Source organism: Jaculus jaculus, chromosome 7, assembly GCF_020740685.1.
Source record: "Jaculus jaculus isolate mJacJac1 chromosome 7, mJacJac1.mat.Y.cur, whole genome shotgun sequence".
Lineage (NCBI taxonomy): Eukaryota > Metazoa > Chordata > Mammalia > Rodentia > Dipodidae > Jaculus > Jaculus jaculus.
Genome location: NC_059108.1, coordinates 148,297,897 through 148,305,679, shown reverse-complemented (window position 1 = coordinate 148,305,679; position 7,783 = coordinate 148,297,897).

Sequence of the window (7,783 nt, the reverse complement as noted above, 5' to 3'; positions counted from 1 at the left end):
CTGATTAAAATCATTTTTAAAAACCTAACATACTTCAAACACATCAACCCGTTGACAAGACTGTAGGAACTGACAAGGAAATCCATCTTTCCAGAATGTGTTTATCATTCATGTGTAGCAGTAATGGTCACATCTGGTGACATTTTTAAATATTTCACTCCTGAATTAGCTGCTAATCAACATTTAATGCATCCTATCTTGCTTGCTCTATGCTTAGGACTTTTCACATTACATTTATATCTTTCAAGCATTTAATAATAATGTTAATCCCAGTACTCAGAAGGTTGAGGTAAGATCACCATGAGTTCAAAACCAGCTTGGGCAAGAATGAGACCCTTGATACATATATATATGTTTTTATAAATTCAGAAGCTGTAAATGCCTCAGATATCTTGAAGCATTTCATGTCTGGATGGATGTAATTCTGCAGATATTTTTATTCCTCCATAAACTGACAACATTTTAATTAAAGCTGGAAAGTTATCAGCGTCACAAGACAAGCAGTAATCCCCCCAAAAAGCCTAAGTCGTTAATTAGGCAACATGATGAGAACTGTCACACATTGGGATTCATGTGCCCCCACAATTACACCCCCCTCAGCCTAAAAATCATATTCGGTTGGAAGAATTATCCAGCCAGGCAAGGGCGCCAGGCACACCACGCCAGCGTCTCACCACGCCACATGTGCTCAGCCCAGAAAGAGAGCCGTGACCTTTTCTAAGCGCCCGCAAGCACCAATTAAGAAACCAGGTTCTTTGCTGAGATGGATCACCCCGGGTACCCGGCCGAGCCCAAGGAGCTGGTTACAAGGTCGGGCAATTAAGAGCTAAAGCAGAGATGACTCACATAATTGCAGAATCGCTCATTTTAACAGCCCGATTGGAAATTGTCAACAGTGTGTCTGAGACTAATGAGGCAAAGGAAATGGAAAAGGTGACATTTTTGAATAATATTATTAGTAAACGAATAGACGACATGTCAGATGGTAAAGCCAACACGGATCCAAAGGTTTATTAATCCAAAAAAATGAAAACCCTTTTCCTTGCAGATCAACACATCTGTGTATTAACACGTCACTAATTGGGCTTCATTCATAGTTTTGATCAAAATCCCTAAAGGAAAAGGCTGAGGAGGACACTGCTTGCTCTCTAACCCTAAACCAAATTCCTGGGAACGAAACATTCCAACTGGTAAATGCACAGCTCATTTCAGAGGCCCATCAGGGTCCTGGGCAGATGTGGCTGTAATGACAAAGGTGTCACAGCCCTCCCTTAAGATTGTTCTACAAAACCCTAAGATGCACGTAATGGGGGGCACTATTCACAGCCTCTTGTACAGAAGAAAATCAGACACCCACGTGAAATGACACGCTCGGTGCCGTCTGTCTGGACATGATGTGAAAATGACACCCATGTGCCAGGCTCGGCTGAGCCTTGCCCAAGTGGCTGTCCAAAGAAAGGGATTTGCTAAGCGTTTAAGAGCTAAGAGCCATAATGGAGGCGGAAAAGTGTAAATGAGTCTCACTTAGCATGTCTCTCTTGGTTTCAGAAAACGGGGTACTTAACTTGACATCTCTGAGCACCTGAATGAACTTAATTGGAAATTGCAAGGACCGTCAGGCTAAGCTGTCCTTCCAACACCCAAGCTATGAAGAGCAGTTTTGAATGTATGCGGACCCAGAAAATAGATTCACCAGCCCTTCTCCAAGGAATCTACTAGAAGGCTGGTGGTGAGCATTACATATGTTTAATTACAGATGTATAACTAACATAAAGACCAAGCCCAGAATGGTAAAGGAATGAATAACCTCTATATGTTCAGACAAAATCAAAATAACTCCCCTTCAAATGGGAGGAGAGGGAAACGAAAAAGATGAAAACAATAAACCACTGATTGTCACATAAATGATAGGTGGGAGACAAGGATGTCACTTAGAGCTGACAAACCAAAGATGTTCATTGGCACCATCTGAAATTTCCAATATCTGAGTTGTCTTTTACCTGCAAAAACGCTGGCTCCATGTTGCTTGAGCTAATTAAATGTTAGAAGGAAGACAGTCATTGGAATGCAAACACAAACTTCCCTAATTTGCAAATGAAATGCAGAAACAAAAACATTCTCTCAGGCGGGTAAACCTTGAAAATGTTATGCTTAGTGAAATAAACCAGACGCAAACGGGATAAATATGGTGTGATTGCACTCCCACGGGCTAGACAGAATAGGCAAGTTCACAAAGACAGGAACATAGCCAAGGTTAGCCCAGACGGGAGAGAGCCTGAGGGACGTCAGCACTGAGAGGAGCAGGGCTCCTGGGGGCAGCGAAGGAGTTCAGAACCGGTGTAAAGGGTAAACCAATACGGGTCCACAGGGCCACCGAACTGCACTCCCGCAGCTGGCTCACAGGGCAGATTCTGCACCACATGAGTCTTACCACAGCTTAAGAACTAATGGTGTGGGCTGGAGAAGTGCTTAGCAGTTAAGACGCTTGCCTGAAAAGCATAAAGACCCAGGTTCAACTCTCCAGAGCCCACATAAGCCAAACGCACAATGGGATGCAAGCGAACAGGGTCGCACATGCGCACAAGATGGCGCGTGCGTCTGGAGTTCGATTGCAGTGGTTGGAGGTCCTGGCATACCAATGCGCTTGCCCTCTGTCTCTCCCCTCTCCCTCCCCCCACCCTCTCTCTCTCTCTCTCTCTCTCTCTCACACACACACACACACACACATAAAAATTATAAAAGCTGGAGAGATGGCTTAGCAGTTAAGGTGCTTGTCTGCAAGGCCAGAAGATCCAGGTTCTATTCCCCAGCACTCACATAAACCACATGCACAAGGGGTGCATCCATCTGGAGTTCATTTGCAGTGGCTGGAGGCCCTAGCATCGCCCATTCTTTCATTCTCTCTCTCTCTTTCTCTCTACCTATCTATTTCTCTCTCTCTCTCTTTCTCTCTCTCTCTCTCTCTCTCTCAAATAAATAAATAAAAATAGAATATATTTTAAAAATTACCAAAAACAATGGTGTCACAAAACAGCCATCATATTGTGTAATTTTTTTTTTTTTTTAGGCAGGGTCTCACTCTAGCCCAGGCTGACCTGGAACTCACTCTGTAGTACAGGCTGGCCTTGAACTCACAATGATCCTCCTACCTCAGTGCTGGGATTAAAGATAGGAACCGGGCTGGAGAGATGGCTTAGCGGTTAAGCGCTTGCCTGTGAAGCCTAAGGACGCCGGTTCGAGGCTCAGTTCCCCAGGTCCCATGTTAGCCAGATGCACAAGGGGGCGCACGCGTCTGGAGTTCGTTTGCAGAGGCTGGAAGCCCTGGCGCGCCCATTCTCTCTCTCCCTCTATCTGTCTTTCTCTCTGTGTCTGTCGCTCTCAAATAAATAAATAAAAAATTTAAAAAAAAAAAAGATAGGAACCACCACAAGCAGCTTGAGAAGGGTATAATCTAAGTGCATGAGCTGTGTGCATGTAAAACAGATCCCACTGAAACTATTTTTCAGTGGGATGCAATTTAAAGGAAGGTGTGCATTTAAAGAAAGAGACCAGACCATATGAGCAATGAACCAGGATAAATACCACGTGACATGCATGATAGTGCATATTTCATGTAATAACACAGCAGAGCGAGGGAGCCACTCCATCAGAGCAGTGTGGATGACTGAAAGGAAAATGATTCTCAGCTTTCTCAGCAGAGTTGTTTAGAAGGATGGAGAAGTCCAGCAAACAGAAGAGGTAAACAAGCAGGGACTTGACTCCACTATCAGACCCTGGTCAGGTCTTCCCAAAGCGTCACTGTGGAGAGGTGTGCTGCTCTCAGGCCAGTGGAGACATAACAGGCTTGAATGCAAGAAACACCTCAGGATAAGAAACAGACGTGCTGTGACCGCACACTCATGCACTGCGCCTTGTAACATGAACAAAGCCATAGTGGGCTACAGACCGAAGTGCCGATCATCAAGGAGGTCTCATGGCTGCGCCGAGTTGACACTGACCTGAGGCACAGCTCAGGGTAGAGCACGTGCCTGGTGGACACAAGTCCCTGCGCTCCATTCCCAGTCCAGAAATAACAGAAAAAGTTATGCCATAATAAAAGAAAGTATACGTTCTTTGCAAACATATTTGGAACATATAGCAAGCCCCTCCCTTTGCACTGTAAATCATACTTTATCTCTCTCTGTCTCTCTCTTTCATAGTATTAAGGATTCAGCCCAGGGCCTCATACATGCTCAACAAGCACTCTTCCACTGAGCCGTACCCTAGCTGCATGCTTTCTATACGTTAAGAATCACACAGTTCATCATTATTGATCAAAATGTATTAAAATCCAAAACTAGGGCTGGAGAGATGGCTTAGCGGTTAAGCGCTTGCCTGTGAAGCCTAAGGACCCCGGTTCGAGGCTCGGTTCCCCAGGTCCCACGTTAGCCAGATGCACAAGGGGGCGCACGCGTCTGGAGGTCGTTTGCAGAGGCTGGAAGCCCTGGCGCGCCCATTCTCTCTCTCTCCCTCTATCTGTCTTTCTCTCTGTGTCTGTCGCTCTCAAATAAATAAATAAATAATTTAAAAAAAAACAAAACAAAACAAAAAGGAAACTGCAATTTTAGCTTGTATTCTGCCTTTCACCTGACAGTTACTAGAAAAAATTTAAAATTCTTGGTAAAAAAATATGTTAAAATTAGCTTTTAGTTTTGGATTTTTTTTTAATTATTTATTTATTTGAGAGTGACAGACACAGAGAGAAAGACAGATAGAGAGGGAGAGAGAGAGAATGGGCGTGCCAGGGCTTCCAGCCGCTGCAAACAAACTCCAGACGCGTGCGTCCCCTTGTGCATCTGGCTAACGTGGGACCTGGGGAACCGAGCCTCGAACCGGGGTCCTTAGGCTTCACAGGCAAGCGCTTAACCGCTAAGCCATCTCTCCAGCCCTGTTTTGTTTTGTTTTAGAGGTAGTGTTTCGCTCTAGCCCAGGCTGACCTGGAACTCACTATGGAGTCTCAGGATGGCTGGGAACTCACAAGCACCACCATGCCTGGCTTGCAATTTCCTTAAAAATAACAATACTGCATGTTCCTGTCTCACAGGTAGTAACAATTATCAGAAAGACAATCATACCATCATACACTTACTTTACCAGTAGCAAATTAATAAAAATAAATAAACTAAGTTAATGGGTTAAATTTTTACATTACTGTTAGCAAATTTCTGGCAAAACCAGCTGAAAGACAGGAAGATTTATTTTGTTTGCACTTTCAGAGGACTGTCTGTGGTCACTTGGCCCTATGCCAGTGGGCAAGGTGGCAGAAGTGTGTGGCAGCACAGGTTGTTTCCCCACTTCGTGGAGACTGTAAGCAGAGAGCAGGCATACAGGAAGAGAGGCTCCGGTAAGCTTCAACCACGAGGATCCACTGATCTGCTCCTCCTGTCAGAGCCACTCCCTCCCGCCTTTCACCACCTCCCAATGCTGCCATCACAGCGTGAACTCATTGATTGATTTGCCCATTGATTAACTCCAGGTCTCATGATCTATTTGTCTTGGGAAACATCATGATATTATAAACACACGCTGAAGTGTGCTCCCCTAATCTCCCCGGTGTTTCCTATTCTAATCAAGTTGACAATTTAGATTAACTATCGGGACTCCCAACTCAAAAACAAAACAAGGCACACACACACAAAAAAAAAAAAAAAAAAGTAACTGGGGCTGGGGATGTAGCTCAGTGGTAGAGGGCTTGCCTACCATGTGCAAAGCCCAGGGTTCAATTCCCAACACTGCAAAGAAAATCTAGGTGAACAGCAAGGTCAACCAAAAGAATACACAAGGAACTATGGAGAGATGAACAGAGACTTGTAGGTGCTGAGAATATAAACTAATGTGGCCACTGGAGAAAAGACAGGCAGTTACTCAAGAGCAAGATATAGGAAATACAACCCAGCAATTACCTACCCAAGAGAAAGAAGAGCATATTGCTCCCAAACTTGCACATGAATGGTTCCTTCTAGCCAAGAAGCAGAGGCAGCCACTGATCACCGTGGGGGGTAGATGGACGAAGCATGGACTGTCTCTGCAGTGACCACCCGAGGGGACAATTGATGAGGCATGGACAGTCTGTGCAGTGATGCATGACTCATCAGAAGGGAGAACTGTTAAGTGCCACAACTTGGATGCCTCTCAAAACCACTTTGCTTAGAAAAACTAACAACAAAAACCATCAGAAGTGGTGGCACACGCCTTTAATCCCAACACTCAGGAGGCAGAGGTAGGAGGAGTGTTGCAGTCAGGTTCATATTGCTGGCAGAAATCACCCGACCAAGAGCAGCTTGTGGGAGGAAAAAAAAAAAAAAAGGTTTATTTTGGCTTACAGACTCGAGGGGAAGCTCCATAATGGCAGGGGAAATGATAGCATCAGTAGAAGGTGGACATCACCTCCTGGCCAACATCAGGTGCACAGCAGGACAGGAGGGTGTGCCAAACATTGGCAAGGGGACACTGGCTATAATACCTATAAGCCCACCCCCAACAATATACTCCCTCCAGGAGGCGTTAATTCCCAAATCTCCATCAGTTGGGAACCTACCATTCAGAACACCTAGGTTTATGGGAGACACCTGAATCAAACCACCACATTCCACCCCTGGCCTCCATAAACTGATAACCATACATGTTGTAAAATGCAATGCATTCAGTCCAACTTTAAAAGTCCCCATAGTTTTTATCAATCCTAATGATGTTCAAACATCCCTCTAATCCAAGGTTTTTTAACTGAGCCATAATACCAAAAAAAAAATCCCCCAAAACCTATAATGGCATAGAATAAACATTCACACTGCAAAAGATGGTATGGGACATAGCAAAGAAATATTCAGCCAATAAAAGATTTAAAACAACCAGAGCAAACTTCAAACTCTGTAGCTCCAAGTCTAAAATCTCTAGTCAATGACAAGTCTCCAAGTCCAATAATTCCAACCAACAACAAGTTTCTGGAGTTCCAATTCCACCCCTCCAGCTAGGCTACTCATAGTCCTGGAAAACTTCATCTGGGGCTGACAGCTTTCCTTGGCAACCATCTTGTGGTCCCAGCATCTCCACTGGGTCTCCACTATAACCCACAGTTACATGGGGTCTCCATGCAGGCATCCAGCAAACATGCTTCACACTGCCCATGGCCATTTCCAAGACATAAGACTGTGTTGCAAACTCAATGACCCTCTCTTTCTTGCATTTCTTATACTCCACAATACTAGGTGGGGTGCCAATTTGTTAATCCAGGGGGAATAAAGCAGGCTTTGAGGAACAGGACACTCCTTGAGCACTCAGGCCCCTTCAAAAGAGTCTGCATTCTTCCTGTTGCCCCAGCGCAGGTCAGCTGGCCCATTCTGAAAGGTTGTAGTTTCTCAAACAATTTGCAGGTGAAGGGGCAGAAATTTAGGCCCAAAGATTTTATTTTTTCTGTGCCATATAACTTTGCTCACACAAGTTCATTTCTACACAAAGCAACCCTGCACGACTTCTCAGGACACAGGCACAATAGCAAGCCTCGCACACAAACTGCTTCTAGCCCAGTCCAGGCAAAGCTCTTTCTCACCCTCACAAGCCATACCTCACAGTCCATAGTTCTTACTGCATTCAGGTCTTTCAACTCTGACCATAATAGTCCATCAAGCTGTACTTACAGCACTGCAAGGCATCTCTCAGGTCAAGGTTTCAAATCCTTCCACATTCCTCTTGAAAATCAGCTCCAAAAGGCCAAAGCCACACAGTCAGGTATCTAACAGAAACACTA